Here is a 19,359-nt window from a genome sequence, read left to right as displayed (position 1 = left end):
GGTCAGTATCTCAAAGGGCGAAATTAATACAGGAAGGGTCACCTTGAAATAGGATCTAATTTTCTTTCAGATCTGCGCATTTGTCATTTGTTGAAATTTACAATGGTATTTGGGGATTTTTATGCCTGGAATACCCTTTGAATAATGGGTATGTGGCCACTGAACAAATTTACTTTCCGTTGAGGAAGAGGATTTTCTTTTTGAACAATAGGGGACTGAAAGAATATCTATGTAAATATGTCAAGTGACACAGATGGCATCTTTAAAGAACAAAGACTTTTCTACTTCGTCCTCAACCTAAAGGACAACCTTCTTGTGTTTAGTGTGGGTTTAAGTAATTTAAAAGGAGAGTTGTGGTTATGTGTTTTTAAATGTATGTAAATATTATGTTTGGGAAATATCCTTGGAAAATAAAATTTGCATCCTCCATTTGAAGATTTTTTTAGAGTAATTTTCAACAAGCAGAAATTATGCCTATACGTAATATGAACAAGAAAGCAAAGGCAAAAAGGCAGTATGTGTATAGAAAAAAGATTAGCGCTGAGATTATTTTTTAAAAAGAATATTAAGATGACTAAAACAAAAGTGAAGAATACGGAACATTTAAGGGAGGACGTATGGGTGCAAATGTAGCATTTCTTGCTCCACAGGTAGGTACGGCAGGGTGAGTGATAGGAAAGGATGAGTGGGCAACAGAGTCTTAGAGGAAACAGTCCCTGTGAAAAGCAGGGAGGGGAGGATGTGTCTGACGGGAGGGGGGTCACTTAACGGATGGCAGAAATTACGGAGGTCAGATGCAGAGGCTGGTGGGGTGGGTTACTGGTGTTCCCACTTACTGCCTCCTTGGTACCTGCCCGCAACACCATTTGGGGTTCCAGACAGCCTTTCCAAGTGACGCACTTGTGAATCTGCAGAGGTCGCGTTCTGCATCCAGTGCTCCTGCATGGCCTCTACATCAGAGAGTGTGGATGCAGACTGGGAGATTGTTTAGTTGAGCACCTTTGCTCTGTCTGCTGTTATAGGCCACCATTTCAATTCCACATAACCATTCCCACACCGACTGTTTTATCAATAGTCTCATGCACTGCCAAACCAAGACTACCCATAATTTGGAGGAACAATCCTAACATTTTCATCTGGGCACTCTTCAAACAAACAGCATTAACATTGACCCCCACTTTCCGATAAACCCTTCCCCTGAATCTCTTTTCTCCCCTCTTCGCCTTCCACAGGGACCACTCTATGATTTCCTCATCTACTCATCCCTTCCTACCAATCTCCCTTGTAACCTACCCCAGGAAATGCTACACGTGCCCACACCTCCTGCCTCACCATCATTCAGGGCCCCAAAAATTTCTTCCAAGTGAAGCAATACTTCACTTGTGAATCTGAAGGGGTCTTTTTACTGTATCTGGTACTCTTGTTGTGGCCTCCTGTACAGTCTGGACGCAAACTGGGAGATCATTTAGTAGAACACCTTTGTTCTAACTATTGTATTACCAGGGATCTCCCAGTGGCCCTCATTCCCTAGCTGTCATGGCTGTCCATGATCCCATGAGCTGCCAAATTGAGACCACCCTCAAATTGGAAGAACAACACCTTATGCAATGTCTGGACAGCCTCCAACCACCTGGTCTCTATTAGGCCACCGCCTACCCCACCCCCCACCATTCCTGATCCCGATGTCTACTTTCCTCCAGCTCTGCCTTCACAGAGTTACCCCCTCCCCTGATCATTTCTCTCATCCTCTCTACGGCCTAATACCTTGACGAAGGGCTCAGGCCCGAAACGGTGGTTATGTACACTGTGGGGCCTGCTGAGCTTCTCCAGTACTTTTGTGTATTAATTTTCTTATCCCTCTGCCTCCTTTCCTCCAGCTCCCTACTCCCCACTCCCTTTCCTCGCCATCCAGAGAGCTACCCGCTCCCTCTATCACTTCTCAGCTTTTTTCTCTTCTACCCTCCTATCAACCTGCTGAGTCTCTCCAGCACTTTTGTGTATTGCACAACACCACCAGGGTGTCCAGACTTTCCTGTTTAAGGTCTTGATCAACCAGTTAAGTTGGTGGAGAAATATCAGGTGGAGCTTAATTCAGATAAGTATTTTGGAAAATCAAACCAAGGTTGGATAATGCACTGTAAGTGGATAGTAATGTTCACCAAAGATATTTGAATAATTAAGTCCTTTGCTTCCAGCTTGGATACTCAGGCCAAGTATTCAAACCCTGAATACAGACCACTGGTACACGTCAAACCTGTTCATAGGGAGATCGGGAGCTGGCCAAAAGAAGCCACAGCATTTCTCCAGGACAGCTTCAAAAGCACAGACTTTAGTGAGGCAGCCACCTATGATCACTAGGTCAACATTAATGAATATGCGAGCTCAGTGAGCACATAGGCAAGTGCATTGAGGATATGATGATCAAATGCTACACAGCCATGGCAAATCAGAAACCATGGCGAGATTTGTGCATTGCTTAGAGTTTGTGAAGCTGCCTTCTGGTCGGGTGTCAAAATTACATTAAGATCAGCAAGGGCTGAGCTCTGCCGTGCATTCAGGAAAGCAAAGGGGAGTGTTCACAGAGAAGCCGGACACCTATGATGCCAGCAACATGAGGCCCATGTGTCAGGGTATTAAAACCATAACTGACTATAGCTCATGACTGATTGGCCTTTGTTTTTGGATACAAATCTAATTTGTAAAGGTGGAGCAATTTCTCTGCTGGTAAAGGGGAGCTTTTTTTTTAAATGTGTTCCTACAACTTAATTGTGAATTCTTAAAATCGATAAAGACATGTAATTTGTTACTCTGACATTCATTTCGCTGGAGAAAACATCTTGCTATTTATGAATGGTTTAAGTTATTCCGAATGGGATCAAGTGAATAGCTGTTGCAGCACCAGGTGGGTCGGGAAGAGCAATTAAATAATAGTAGAAGGTGCTCAGAAACTCAGTGGTTCTCGCATTTTCTGTTTTTATTTAAGATTTCCAGTATCTGAAACTCACGGCATACGAGTTGTTCAGGAGATGATAAAGACAACATTATCAATACACCCTTCCAGAGACTAACAGATTGCTTTGTTAACCATACAAATTTGCATACCAATTTAACGTTCATCACACTACAGAGGAATAAAAAGATTAACAAGATCACCTGGGAATCTGGTTAGAAAGATTGAAAGGAGAAATATAATTTGGAAGAGAAAGCAATAAATTAATTCAGGTGTGTCACCTGGCCAACTTGGATGGGAAAGGAAAATGAATACAAAGAAAAATCAGCAAAATGAATCAGACATCCATTGGGACTGCATTGGAACAGGATTTTTCCATCAGGATTTCTGATATTTGGGACTTAAGAGGCTGTGGGAACATGTTCTATAATGTTGCTGTGAGTTTTAGATGAAAGATATCCTGTCAACAAACTTGTTGTTCGCCACAATGTGTTCATTCTCAGTCTACCAGCCGATCAGTGCAGTATTTCCATGTGGCCTTGCAGACGAACCCTTTTCAGAAATATTCTCACTTTGCTTACCATCGCTGTTGGTAAGCTATCATCTTGGTCATTGACACCAGTGTGGTCAAGAGATGCTAATTAATATACAATTAAGACATTTTCCTATCAAGAAATGTAAGCAGCTGTCAAATGATATTTTGTCTTACATTGCCTCTTTTCAAATCTAGTCAAGGCCTTGCCTTCCCTATTTCTTTAATAGTCTGTACTCAACAATGCAGAATATCAGCGTCTTGAACTTTCCCAGTCTTAATTATTCCACTGAAGGCAAATTCAATATAGAATGAAGCACAAAACTTGTGACAATGTGATTGTACTTAAAAACACAAAAATGCTGGAGGAACTCAGCATGTCTCGCAGCGTCCATGGGAGGTAAAGATACATAACCAACATCTTGGGCCTGAGCCCTTCATCAAGGTACGAGCAAAAAGCAGGCAGGCATTTGAATAAAATGGTGGGTGGAGGAAGGACACAGGCCAACAGGCAAAAGGTAATAATTGGGCATGAATAGGAGGACAGGAGAGGGAAGGTGAAAATTGATCAAGGGAGGGGTGTAGCTGTGAATGCAGAGCTGAAGGAAAGGAGACTTAGGGATAGGGAAAGAGAGCAGGGGGGAGGAGGCTAATGGAAATGAGAAGTCAATGTTAATACACCATATGTTTGGTGGGTGCCCAGACAGAATACGAGGTGGTGTTCCTCCAATTTGAGTGTGGTTTCTGTCTGGCAGTGCAAAAGACGGTAGGCAGATGCTGGCATAGGTAGGACTGTTTTGGTGAATGTGCAGGGGTCATTAATTGCGTCCAGCGCATTCGTCGTCTTCTACATTGGAGAGCTGGCTGCAGACTGGGAGATCACTGAATATCTTTGCGGGGATCTGCCAGTGTACATCCATTTCAATTCCCTGTCCTATCCTATGCCAACAAATAAGGAGGACAACAGGTTATGAGTCAGCCCGACTGTGGAGTGCATAGCACCCAGCGACATCCAGCTCTGACAGTAGTGCCCCTCAGATCTGGGAGGAAGAGGTGCAAAAGGTCTCCCTCCAGCAACACCACCAGCTTTACCTGAGGAGACCCCACTACCAGAGGAAGATCACCCCCTGTTCCTGAGCCCTAAATTAGTGAGCATTTCACCAAAGTTGTGGGCATGAGGGCTCAAGCTGATTGAACTGGACTGTAAGGATTGCGAAGTGGAGACTCCAGGAAACAACAATGGTGATTAAAGTAACAACCCTCAACATGCATAGTGACAAATGAACTATGCAATGTCTAAATGCCTTGCAATACCTTAATAAGTCGAGGCAGATGTATCATACAGGAGTGTGGACTTCCACACTTCAGGAACTATAGGGTTTGGTCATGATGATGGTGGCCCTGTTGGTTGTATGGTTGGTGGGAGAGGGAAACAATTGTTGCGTCTCCTGTATCTCACTGCAGGGAGGCAACTTTGTAATCACTGATGTTAAGGGGGTGGTTGGGGGGCATCTCATGGTGGATCTAAAGTACTGCGACATCCTGCTCCAGCTGATCAATGTGTACGTCTCACCTGTACGGAACGAGTGCCTGGCTGTCTACTACAAACTCCCACCGTTGCTGGTGATGTCCAAGTCGATTGCTCTGGCCAGTACCTTCATGTGGCAGGAGAATTCCCCAGTGGTGACAACAGACTGGACAGCTCCTCCCAACCCCTGACAGAGACAGGAAAGGACGCACAGCAGTGTGGCACCTTCAACAACCTCGCAGGTGTAGACAGCTGCAGCCCGCCCAGTCGAGATCGGATGACTCAACCCAGTTTTGGATAGATCGTCTTTATGTCAAAGGCCATCATGGTCAGAACCAAAGGTATCATGCCAGTGTTCTCTGACCACAGCCTCATTTGCACCCCACTGTCTCCTACAGGAGGACCAGAAGGCGGCAGGGGAATGTTGAAGCTGTGTGTGCAGTTGACCCCAGAGAACATAGAAAAACCAAAGAAAGTGTACACTGCTTGGAGAACTGTAACCTGATAGGATGTGACCAAGGAGAACATCAAGAGGTTCTTTATCCTCAAAGCTATTTGGAGAACAAGGCAGAGGGAACTGAGTGAACTTCAGAATGAGTAGTAACTCCGAGAGTGAAGGGCTGGCAAGCTGCACTGTTCCAATCCAGAGTCATCACAGTAGAGCCAGATGAGATCTCACTCTTCTTCCAAACAGTGCACAGAGGGAGCTCTGTAATCCACTTCCATAAGGATTATGGAAGCAGTATGACCTACTCAGAGGTGATGGCTGAGCTATGGGCACTATACAAGCCCAAGATCAACGAGGTCTACTCCCATTACCTCCTGGTGTCCAGTCCTCTTCCATGAGGATGGCTCAGTCACATCCTCCAAGATGGGCATGCAGATGATCAGCAAAACTGTACAACACCAAGATAACTGACAGAATAGTTTTTTAAAACTTCCCATCCTCTATCACATAGGTCTTAGATGACTGCAAGCAGGAGAGTCTGGACCAACCAATTACCCTGGGAGAGCTGACAAACTCCATCATTCTTTATGGTTGAGTAAAACTAAAAGAAACTATATCTTACTCGTGAAGTTGTGCACAGCTCTGAGGGACTGGGTGGGCCCGAACATATTGGAAGTATACAATTCTTGCTCTTGTCAGGAAACATGTCAGACTCCATGAGGAAGGGCATCATTACCCTCATTTTCAAACAAAAGGTGGAAAAGGAGAATATCAGGAATTGGGGATCCATATTATTAAGCCTTGACTACAAAATCCTGCAATAAGCCATTGCCTGTAGAGTGAAGTCTGGGACAGGAGATCTACCCAGACCTGGGGGGGTGGGGAAGTCACATAATGTGGTGACAGATCAGACGTAAACTTTCAGCCCTCCTGGAATTTGTAAAAAAGAGGTTTAAAATTATTTTTATAATAACTTTCTGTCATGATATGGATTGTATATGCTAATTGGCTCTGGCTGGCCACCCCCCCTTCTCACCTGGACTCCTCCCCTGGGACCCAGGTCATAAAGGTCTAAATGCAATGTCTAAATGCCTTGCAATACCTTAATAAGTCGAGGCAGATGTATCATACAGGAGTGTGGACTTCCACACTTCAGGAACTATAGGGTTTGGTCATGATGATGGTGGCCCTGTTGGTTGTATGGTTGGTGGGAGAGGGAAACAATTGTTGCGTCTCCTGTATCTCACTGCAGGGAGGCAACTTTGTAATCACTGATGTTAAGGGGGTGGTTGGGGGGCATCTCATGGTGGATCTAAAGTACTGCGACATCCTGCTCCAGCTGATCAATGTGTACGTCTCACCTGTACGGAACGAGTGCCTGGCTGTCTACTACAAACTCCCACCGTTGCTGGTGATGTCCAAGTCGATTGCTCTGGCCAGTACCTTCATGTGGCAGGAGAATTCCCCAGTGGTGACAACAGACTGGACAGCTCCTCCACCTTTCCCTTCCCTGCACTTCCCTAGTTTGGATCTGGGTCAGCTCAAGTGCCCAACAATTTATTGCACAAAAATCTTACGTCTCCAGTAATGGAGATCTTGCTACACCCCGATCGGCTAGAGGTGAATCCCCAAGTCCTGGGTGCATCGGAGCTCTTCAAGCAGTGGGTCAACTGCTTTAACAACTTCCTGGAGGCTGTTGCTGGAGTGGTCAATTCAGATGAAAAGAGGCTAAAGGTCCTATAGGCAAGAGTTGGCCAGAGGGCTTTCCAGGCCACCTGAAACAGTACGACCTACTCAGAGGTGATGGCTGGGCTATGGGCACTATACAAGCCCAAGATCAACGAGGTCTACTCCCATTACCTCCTGGTGTCCAGAAAACAGCAGCCTGGTGAGTCGGTTGAAAAGTTCATCCGAGCCCTGATCACACTGGGAAAAGACTGTTTGGGGAACCCCCATGGTATCTGTGTTGGGGGCCTAGAGCGTGGAAGACCTGGTCCAGGATGCTTGCGTGTTGGGATTGAGGTGGGACTATATCCAATAACGTCTCCTCAAGGAGGATCAACTCCCACTGAAATGGGCGATCCAACTGGCCAGAACATTAGTCTCGGCCCAGCGCCATGCGGAGTCGATCGCGGGCAGAAGCAAGCCTACCCAGTACCCGCCACTATGAGGGCCACCATCCTGGGAATCAGCATCGGGGACAACCAACCCGACTGCGGCTGCAGTAGCACCAGGATTGTCAAGGTGCAACTTCTGCAGGTAGGCAAGACATCTGCAATGTCTCTGTCCCGCGAAAGGAGCTACCTGCTCGGGCTGTGGGAAAAATGGCCACTATCTACGTGTCCAGAGCCCTGTCCTAGAGCAGCACGGCATGTATGGCCGAGGAGCTTCCAGTGCCGGCCACGTGCATGGTAAGGTGAGCACCATTTTACCTGCTCCCTCCACCATCCTCTGTGTAGCAGCAACTCTCACCAGTGACATCAATTCCACCCCCGATTACATCACTTCTGCCTCCTTCACCAGCTTTGGCAGCGTGGTCAACATGGAGGCCACCATCTTGGGCTTCGGGCCTCCCTACTGATGATGAAGATGCCCCCGTCCTGGCATCGATCACCTTGGACCAAGCCAGTCCTCACCCGATCACGAACTCCATGATGCAGATCGAGATGAATGGGCACAAATCAAACTGCCTCTTCGACAGTGGCAGTACTGAAAGTTTTATCCACCCCAAGGTGGCCCATAAACTCTCGATCCCCATTTGGCCGATGACCGGTTCCGTGTTGATGGCGGCAAAAGACCAGCAGACGTATCCGGGGATACTCTGTGGCATCTCTGAAGGTGGGGGGTGGGGTCTTATAAAGATTTTCTATTGTTGGTCATGCCCCAGCTCTGTGCACTGATTCTCCTGGGCCTTGACTTCCAGAGTCAGTTCAGGAGTGTGACGATGGTGTTTTGGGGGGCCCCAACCCCTGCTCACCATTTATAACCTGCAGGTTACGGGACCTCCCCCCCCCCCCCCCACAAAATCCAGCAGCCAGCTTTCGGCACCATCCTGCAGCCTCACCATCCTGCGGGTGGCCCCTCTGTTACCATTTGCAAATCTCACCCAGACTGTAAACTGATCACCAACAAGAGTAGGCGCTATAGCACAGAAGATATGGCATTCATCCAGGCTGAGTTTCAGTGACTTTTGGTGGAGGGGGGTCATAGCCCCTAGTTCCAGCCCTGGAGGGTGCAGGTCTTTGTGGTCAGAGGGGCGGGCAAGCCATAGTCAAACCATCAACCACTTCACCCAGTTGGATGTGTACCCTCTACCTCGGATAGCCAACTTGGTCAATAAGGTCGCACAATACAGAGTCTTCTTGACCATTGACCTCAAGTTGGCCTATCATCAACTTCCCCTTCGCCCGAGCGACTGGCTCTACATGGCTTTTGAGGACAATGGCAGACTTTTTCACTTCCTGCGGGTGCCCTTTAGTGTTACTAATGGTGTCTCTGCTTTTCAGAGGGTCATGGATCAGGTGGTGGAGGAGCACAAGCTGACAGCGATGTTCCCATATCTCGACAATGTCACCATTTGCAGACACGACCAATGGGACCACAACATGAACCTCGCTAAGTTCTTGTGTATGGCAAAGTCTCTCAACTTGACGTACAATAAGGACAAGTGTGTGTGTTCAACACAGACCATCTGGCCCTTCTCGGTTGTATTGTGACACATGGTGTCATTGTCCCGGACCCCGATCGCATGCAACCCCTTATGGAGCTCCCATTCCCAAACACCCTAAAGGTGCTAAAAATGTGCCTGGGGCTGTTTTCCTATTATGCACAATGGGTGCCCAATTATGCCAAAAAGGCCCACTCCCTGATTAAGTCCACAACCTTCCCGTTAACGGCGGAAGCCCAAGCTGCATTCTATCAGATCTGAGGAGACATCGCAAAGGCCACGATGCCGTGGTGAGTCCATCCCATTTCAGGTGAGAACGATGCTTCTGATTTAACCAGGCAGGCAGGCCAGTAGCTTTTTTCTACTGCACCCTGCATGGTCCTGAGGTACGTCACTCCTCGGTCGAGAAGGAGGCCCAGGTGATCGTTGAGGCGGTGTGCCACTGGCAACATTACCTGGCCAGTGAACAGTTTACCCTGCTGACAGACCAGAGGGCCATGGCCTTCATGTTTAATATTAAACAGTGAAGTAAAATCAAGAATGACAAGATTTTTAGGTGGAGGATCAAGCTCTCCACCTATAATTACAACATCTTGTACCGACTAGGTAAACTTAACAACCCTCCAGACGCCCTATCCAGGGAGACACGCGCCAGCATGCATCTTGACCGTCTCCAGACCCTCCACGATAGTTTGTGCCACCCCAGAGTCACAAGGTTGTACCACTTCGTCAAGACTCAGAACCTCCCGTACTCCGCTGAGGACATCCAGTCCACAGCCAGGCACTGCCAGATCTGCACTGAATGCAAGCCACAATTCTACCGGCCTGAGAAGGCACACCTCATCAAGGCCAAACGTCCCTTTGAACGACTCAGTGTTGATTTTAAGGGCCCCCGACTACTCCCCTGGGACCCAAGCCATAAAGGTCGGGCCATCTTTCCCTTCCCTAGTTTGGATCTGGGCCAGCTCAAGTCTTTTGTGCAATAAAGCCTATCATTCCCCTCAAGACTTTGTCATTGCAATTATTGGGGCTACTGATAGTGCCCAACACTTTCTTTGTCTAAACAATATCTGAACATACTTATTAATGGGTTGAAAGAAGAACAAGATGTACCAGGTGGCCTCTGGAACACATTGGCAGAGGGAAGGTGCAAGGGAGCAAAGGCCCTTGCACAACAAGAAGCCTGGGAATGAAGTTTTCCCTACCTCCCACTGAAAACATCTTTTCCTGGCTCCAAAGATGCGATGGGAATGATGTTGGCGATGGAAGAAACTGCAGGAGGAACCCTTTGCGAGATTCAATGGATCAACTGTAAAAGTCTGAACTAATCGAGGAAGAGGAGTTGTCACAAAATAGTGACTCCAATGAGAGTTCAGAAGAAGAAGAGACTGCCAGAGTAACAGAGAAGAAAAAGGCAAAGAAAGTTAAGTATAGACATAATATAGATGATGTATTAAGAGCTTCGGATAGAAAAGAGAAATACAAATAAGAACTGCTGGAAGACCATCAACTCACTTTGGTCTAACCGAAACCTGTAGGCCTTTCAGCACACGGAAATGTCGATGTGGGAATGCTGCCGACTGGCTTATACTGAGGCTTGGCACAACCAACGTGAGGGACTGAGGAGAAGCCCCTCTACAGTGAAGGGGGAGTAATGACAAGGTGCCACAGTGACAGTGACATTCTAAATGGAAATGAATGTAACAGTGTACAGTGATGGAAATGTATGTGTGCAAATCTAAGAGTGTGAAGAGGCTTTGAACAGTTTGTAAATAATTTATGTTTGATTTTTGATAATAAAAATATATTTTCACCTCCTCACCTGAATTCCTCAAGCATTTTTGTGTTTTTACTTCAATATAGAACCCCCCGAGCACTAGGATCCCTGTCTAAACGCTCCATGTTTTCCCCATTGTAAAATGTGCTTTACAACCAGCTACTTTTGGTTATAATTATGTGGAAAAGAATGACATTTTATTATCATTCTTATGGAAAAGCCAGGGATTTTAAATGTCTTCATTCTCGAGCAATCTATTTTCTAATAGTATAAAATGTAAGTTGAGGATTAGATTGGAAGTCTTCCCACCTTCTTTTGATGAGATGATACATGAACAATCCTCTGGAGTTCCCTAGATGGTGTAAAATTAATGTAATTGCCTTCATGTATACAAAATATGAGTGCAGTTGTAAAAATAGGAAACATGGCAATTAATTGGCATGTAGCTGTGTCCCACAACCTGTTTTAGTGATGTTGTTTGAGGATTAGATTGGTTCAGATTTCTTGTTTTCTTTCATACCATGGTATTTTTTACATCCACGCAAAGGCCAGGCATGCTTTCATTTTAATGTCAGGTCAGAACAAAGGCACCTCTGACAACATAAGACTCCCTCAGCATTGCATGGGAGTGTAATATTAGATTGTACTTATCTGGACTGAGCCTTGAAACTTTCCTGAATCACACAGCTTGAAAAAAAAATGTGCAAATGAATTAAGTAGCTTTTCTCATTTCCTTAATTATTTTTTTGAATGGTGAAAGAATACACAAAGCTGAAAAGGTAAAAGTGAATAATATATATTTTTTCATACTGCATGCAGTTTGAGAGCAATCTCAGGAAGATGTGGGGAAGTTATGGGAATGAAATTAGGAATCAGCTATGGAAAGCAAAATTAAGAATTACTCCAAAGAATGACAAAAGAGTATGACCTGGTAAAGTCAGTCATTTTACAGTATATGAAGAGTTAGAAGGCAACACTGGAAAGAATAATATTCAATCCAGACCAAAAGAAGAAATGAAATTAATTGAGGTGGACGGGAAAGTACGAAATATTCAAAATGATTATGTGGAGAGGGACAAATTAAGAACTCTAGTTTTTTTCCAAGGAGATTGTGGTTCACATACTGTTAAGAGAAACAAGGAAGAAATTAGCAGAGACCCTGATTGAGATGTTAATCTTGTCTTTAGTTCAAGCACTTGAAATTGCTCATGTAGTACTGCATGAAAAAGGAGAATTGGACAAATATTGCCCATTCAGACTTAAAACAATATTTGGCACACTATGAGAACAATTTTGTGGAATTGTAAAAATCATCCACTTAGAAAGTGGTTAATCAAAGCCTCTCAGTGTGGATTCCTTAAGGGAAGATTATGTGAATATAATTTATTTTGTAAAACCACTTTTTCTCAACAATCCATATCATATCTGATGTTATCAACTTGGATTTTATTATGGTATTTCAAAGGTTGTACGGACCAAATTAATCAGCAAATTAAACACTGATTTGAAACAAAGGTTAGAGGCTGAGAGCAGAAAGTAATGTCTGACAAATGACAAGACTTCAGTTGCTTGAGTGGTAAGTGCTTACTTTTCATGGTCCATATTGTGTGATGAGGGGAATTAACTGATGATTTGTGGTACAGAGGCCATAAGGGAACAATGATCACAATGTGGTGATTTTAAATTAAAATGAAAAGAATTTAGATCAGTCTCAAGTCTGAGTAAATCAAAGAATGAAGGTAAGAGATGTGAAATGGTTGTAGTAGTTTAGGAAACTATACCTAAAAGGTATGGTTGGTCACTGGAATCCTACAGTGCACTCGTTACGGCATTCTTAGTCCCCCAGTCCAAACAGTCAGGTACTCCTCCCATGCTTTAAAGAAGACAGTCACTCAGGCTTCCTGCTGCTCTGTTAAACACTTGGTGGCTTCCCTGTTGCTGCATGCTAAATGTGATGCAAGCATCCTCAGCAGTAAAAAAGATGCAATTGTGCCTGACCCATGGAAGAATGAATCTCAGGGTTGTGTAGCCATTTTAAAGCAAAGAAAATCTGGAAAAGTGCTCCAGCCATGTCAACCAAGAGCCTATTAGACTAAAGCAAACAGATAATGTGATGCCAAAAGAATCAGGAAGCCTGGGGTTTGGTGAACTTCCAGAATTCAGCAAAAGAGACCGAGGCATTGTTAAGGAACTGGAAAGAAGGACACAAGTAAGGACCAGTGAGATATTTACAGCATGGAAACAGGCCCTTCAGTCAATTCATTCACACTGACCAAGTTGTCTGCATGTTAGTCCCATTTGTCTGTGTTTGCCCCAATCTCTAAACTTTTCCATCCATGTACCTGTCCAAATGTCTTTTAATTGTTGCTTTTGCACTCACCACACCACTTCCTCTGGCAATGTTGTCCACTAACATACCACCTCCATGCGATAAAGGTTCCCTTAAGTCCTTTTTAAATCTTTTCCCTCTCGTCTTAAATTAATACCCTTTAGTTTTAGACTGTTGTACTCTTGGGGAAGAAAAAGACTATGATTCTTAATCTATGAAGATCTATCCTCTTATCAATGAGTCCAACGTCACTTGGTGATGTGGAGGCTTTTCCAGCTGTGGACTCTTTCTCATTATTATCAGCATCAGCTTCAGTTGGTAATTGTGGTTCCACTGTTTACTCTATCAGTTTATCATCAGTTTCTTTGGGAGTGTTACCTTCTGTATCCGTAGCTGGTCCTGGTCTTAGATCAGCGGGGTCAGTCTTTGATTCATATTGATGGTGATGTCTAGCGAGGAAGTCAGTCATTGATCTGGACCTTTTGACGGATTCTTCTGGCCCGCTGTCTCTGTGCTGCTCCACTTTCATATTTTTTTCATGGTGAAAATCTTCTAGGCCAGCAATTTTGCTTCCACCCACTAACCAATAGATTATATAATATTGGTAGTAATATTTTGATATTAACCAATAAAACAAGAATCAATGTAAGTGTGTAATTTTTAGTTCCTTTACTTGTTTAATGTTGGTTAAAAATAAAATATTACCACCAGTATTTTAAAATCTATTGGTCAGTATGTGGTAGCAAAATTACTATATAAATGCAAAAGACAGCACTAAACAACAAAATGAAATAATTAATTTAAAACATGATATCTTTTATCAACAAGCAATGGAATTATTCACAGGCCTGACTACTCAAAGTGATAGCATTTATCTACTTTGTTACAAGCCCAGAAGAGTCCAAAACCCAGCAACAATAGAAATTCACGAAGACAAAAGTTACTTAAACAAAAGTTGCTTTTAATTTTCTTCAAACATGAAAACGAGATCAATCTTAAACTATTACTATTAACTTAACCTAACTTAACCCCCTTCTAATTCTAAGTGCATGTAACCATATATAACCATATAACCATTTACGGAGCGGAAACAGGCCACGTTGGCCTTTCGAGTCCGCACCGAGTCACTGATTTTGTGCGCCCTCTTCAGGCAATGGTCCCGATGGGTTTGGCCCTCAAATTCCAACTTCAGTGGCTGAATTCTTCCGTTATTCCACCTTGGCAAAGTCCAAGAGTCTCGTTTGCAAAACGTTTTCTGGCCCAAATGATCATGATTTTTTTTTTTTGCTACCACCAGTGATATTTTGATAAATGAGATTTGATATTTGGTCCATTTGTCATTTATTTCCATTAAATTATCTAATAGATATAGCTCCAGGTCCCCCGTGAAGGCCACTCCTCTTATCCTGGTTAATTTTTCTGCGATTTCTTGCCAAAATTGTCTCACTTTCACACACAACCATGTGGCATGTAAAAAAAAAGTTGTGTATGTAATGTGTGCATAAGATCTGTAAAGTTCTGTCCAATCATTCACTTTTCACTTCTCCAAGTTCACTGGTATCAGGCAATTCTTATACTGTGCACAGAATTTAACATTTATGAACCTTCTCCAGGGTTTGGTGCTTAAAGGTAAACAGTTACCACTCAGGAAGGTTCTTGTTGGTTTCAGAGAAAAATTTGTTGCTCATTGGACACACACAAACTGATTTCCTCTAATCGGTCACTTCAGTGCCTTGCCGAAGAAACTTGTCCCATTATGGGTTTTCCAAATGATAACCTCTTCTTCCAGGTCACCTCAGAGTTCCTCTTGTTTCCTTTATTTCAGGAGAAACATTCTAGTCAGCCATTTCCTCTTGTAAGGTCCACAAGGGTTTTGAACAGGCTGAACTCAGAACTTACAACCAGTCTTCAAAAATGGGGGTTTTCAACAAGCCTGCCAGCTTGCCATGTTGCAGCCTCAACTTCTCCTGTAGAACTGACTTCTCACTCCAAAAGATAAATCACTTGTTTGTTTTTCCCTCTCTCTGCTTGAAAAAAAAAACAAAAAAAAGCCTCTCCCAAGGCTCCAAACCCAATTTTTGAAAGATCTTATCAGTCTCTGCCTAGCCATTATTGATTGTCTCAATTCAGCAAGCTCTTGCATTTTAAGGGAGATATCTTTTGTTGTGTTACTCTGTTTGTGAAGTATAACCTAAACTAAACCCCCACAACCTATCTCTTTTAAAGACATATTTTACCCATACCTATTCGAACATATCCTATAACAGCTGTCAAAAACAAGATTTCTGAAATATAGAAAAGAGTTGTGTCATAGAAACATAGAAAATAGGTGTAGAAGGCCATTTGGCTCTTCAAGCCTACCACACCATTCTTTTTGATCATGGCTGATCGTTTACTTAGTACCCAGTGCCTGCATTCTCCCCATACCCGCTGATCCCCTTAGCCACAAGGGTAAAATCTAACTCCCTCTTAAATGTAGATAAGGAACCAGCTTCAACCACTTCCTGTGGCAAAGAATTCCACAGATTCACCATTCTCAGTTTTTTTGTCAACTTTATTTAAAATTTTACAAGATTCACCATTCTCTGAAGGAATCTTTTTTTCTCATCTCAGTCCTTCCCCCTTATCCTTAAACTGTGACCCCTGGTTCTGGTCTTCCCCAGCATCAGGAACAACCTTCCTATATCTAGCCTGTCCAATCCCTTAAGAATTATCAATCTAGTGAACCTTCTTTGCACTCCCTCTATGGCAAGAATGTCTTTCCTCAGATAAGGAGACCAAAACTGTACACAATTCTCTGGGTGTGGTCTCGCCAAGGCTCTGTACAGCTGCAGTAGAACCTCTTTGTCCTGTACTCGGATCCTCTTGCTATGAATGCCAACATACCATTCACTTCCCTCACTGCCTGCTGTACCTGCATGCCCACTTTCAATGAGTGGTGCACAGCGTGAGTGTATGTGGGTGCTGCACAGGCTCAATGTAGATATCCATTTATAAACCAATTACACAACACAACAAATATATGAGCATGAAGAAACTAATGGGGAAGACAGGCTCTGTTGACCTACTACTTGATAGCAAAGCAGACAAAATCACTCATTCCCACGCAACGTGTGTACATGGTGAGTGTTGTGGGGATCGTGAGAAGAGTGGGAAAAGATTTTTTTTGTGTGTGTGGCTACCACACTAAGAAACATAATAAATTTGGAACATGAGTTGGTTTCAGTTATCTGCATTTATTTATCTATATTTTATCTGTATTAATCTTTTATGAATCTTCTTTAAAATATTATTAGTTTACTAAGAATACCCTCCCTTTGCCTCTACCAAAGCAAAGTAGGTCCCCACAAAATCATAGGCCCATGCCAAATGGCCCAGCTGCACCCCCACCCCCACACCCCCCACCCCCTGTTCTGGCCTATCTTCCTTGCAAAATATATATGTACTTAGGATAGAGATAGTACGGCAAAGTTTTCAGCAGATTAGTCATCTGGGATTGTGGGATTGTCACTTGAGAGATTAAGCAGATTGGGCTCAAACGCTGAAGTTTAGAAGAATGAAATGTAATCTGAAATCATACAAAATTTGAATACAGTAGTGTAGCTGGAAGAGGTGATGTTTCTGCTGGCTGGGAACCACTTGCACATTCTCAATGTAGTCAGCATTTGGGAGATGAATGGTTGGAATTATCTAACAGAAGTTCAATAATTCTGAGAGGTTGATGGTTCTTTAGATAATAAGCGAATCAAGAGATATGGAATTAGTACAGCAATGTGGAGCTCAGGTAAAGATCAAGCATTATTTTATTGAATGACAAAGCAAAGATGAAGGACCAAATGATTGTCCCACACATCACTTTCCAATAGAGGTAATAACAACCTGATCAGTTCCCTGTGTGACAGAATATATAGATATGTTTTTGGAAGATACATTGGGAAAGGTTTGTTAGAGTAGGTCACATACACACTTTAAATAAGATCTTATTTGAATGGTGTTGTAAGTTGGTTTTGCAAGCAGAGAGAGAGAGAGAGAGAGAGAGAGAGAGAGAGAGAGAGAGATCACTTCTACAGTATAACAGCCAGCAGAAGTAGCTGGGACTGGAACAGGACAAGCTGGCAAGCTTGTGGAAAGCCTTTTTGGAAGATGGCCTGGTTAAAGCCCCTGTGGTTCATGCAAGACGAGAGGACTGGCTGTTTAATGTTTCACTTGGAATAAGTGAAACAAAAAAGAACTCTGTGGTGATCTGGAGTACTCTGAAGGGGACAAGTTTTGTCAGCAAAATACTGAAGTGACTGATGGGAAGTACATCAGTTGTGGATGTCCTGGAACAACAAATCTATCTGAAAACCGACAAGAACCTTCCTGAGTTGTACCATTTACCTTTCAAGCACCAAAGCCTGGTGAACTTTATAAATGTTAAATTCTGTGCACAGTATAAGAATTGCCTGCAACAAATGAACTCAGAGGAATGAGGTGAGATTGGACTGTGAACCAAAGAACTTATCTGAACTTCCACACACATTACATATATGTGTGCTTAGAATTAGAAGGGGTTAATTTAGGTTAGTTAAGTTAAAGTGTGATTCTGTTTTCATGTTTAAAGATAAAAGCAACTTTTGTTTAAGTAACCATTTGTCTTAGTGAATATCTATTGCTGCTGGGGGTTGGGGTCCTCTGGGTTCATAACACCTGCTAAACTGATTGTGCAAAGAACAATAGGTATTGAGCATGTGCATGGATGGAATTTATTTAGGTTAGTTGAGCAAAAAAAAAATATTTGACCTCAAAGGTAGTTGGGAATAGCTGGTACTTTTTAAAAATAATATTTATGGCTCATGTTGAATTTGAAGTCCACCAGTTTTCTGATTGGAGTCCTGTGACCAATAGTGTTCCACTGGTCACAGGACTCCAAATTGTATTCATTGAGCATCAAAAACAACTTCATTTACATAGTGCTCCTATTTTCTTTGTTTTAAACAGGAAAACCAACAGAGATACCCAAATATTCGCTATACCCTCACACCCAGACCCACCCCCTCCCCATGACTACCTTGGCACTTTTGCTGACATTATCATCGGTACTGGTACAACCATCTCGCAGTTAATTTTTTACTCAGTAAACACCCATAATTCAGAGAAAAAAAACATACAAAGGGTTGCCATTTGTGAAAAATATTTCCAGTGGACCCTCTTTATGTGTATTTTATTTTCTCCAGTTTAATAAAGAAACTGATATCCTTAATCCATTGTGTAACAGAAGGATCCCTGTCCGACTTCCAAGTGTTACAAGATTAGATGCTTGGCTAATAGGGATGTAAATGTGTCTTTCAGCAAGAATTTAGGGAGTTGTCAGAGATTCCAAATATTCCAATCAATGGGCAGGGTTGCAAGTTAACTTTAAGTATTTTGCATAATGTGTTAATGTCTCTGCCCCAGAACCCCTGTATTTTGGGATACTGATGAAAGGAGCCATTACATTTATTGAGTTTGTCCTTCAGGATAAATGGCTGCTAGTCTGGATTTTGAAAAGTGAACTCTGTACAGCACTTTGAACTCAGCGAGTCCCATGCAAGCGCAGGTCGTGATTCTGGGTCTCTTTGATCAACAGTATAATCTAATCTAAAGTGAGTGAGGTGTCCAGTTCCTTCACCTGGTTAAGGTCAATGACCAGAGTTGTAAGATTGTTAAGAAACTAGTTCATTGTGGTGTATTCATATTTGTAGAGTGACGAGCAGAAAGATTTAAATATAGCATTGATTTCCATGGGATCAGATGTTGTTATTGGAAGGGTCTCTAATTTGGGGTATCATCTTTGATGCAGCCTGACATTTCAGTTGGTGGGCCAATTGGCGACTTGCCTTTGCCCCATGTTTGTAAACCACAAGTTTGCATTAATAACTGCCCCACCTGTGTAGTTGATAGATCAAATTCCGGCTGAGTCCACTGTTGATTGTTATCTATATTAACAAATTGGATGGCAATATAGTTAAATTTAGAGATGATGCCAAAATTAATGGTGTAGTGGGCAGTAAAGAACAATATCTAAGTTTACAACAGAATCTAGTTGGGAAGTGGCCAAAGGAGTGGCAAACAGAACTAACTCTGAATGTGTGAGGTGTTGCACTTTG

This window comes from Narcine bancroftii, chromosome 4 (assembly GCF_036971445.1).
Source record: "Narcine bancroftii isolate sNarBan1 chromosome 4, sNarBan1.hap1, whole genome shotgun sequence".
Lineage (NCBI taxonomy): Eukaryota > Metazoa > Chordata > Chondrichthyes > Torpediniformes > Narcinidae > Narcine > Narcine bancroftii.
This window is presented reverse-complemented; position numbering follows the sequence as displayed.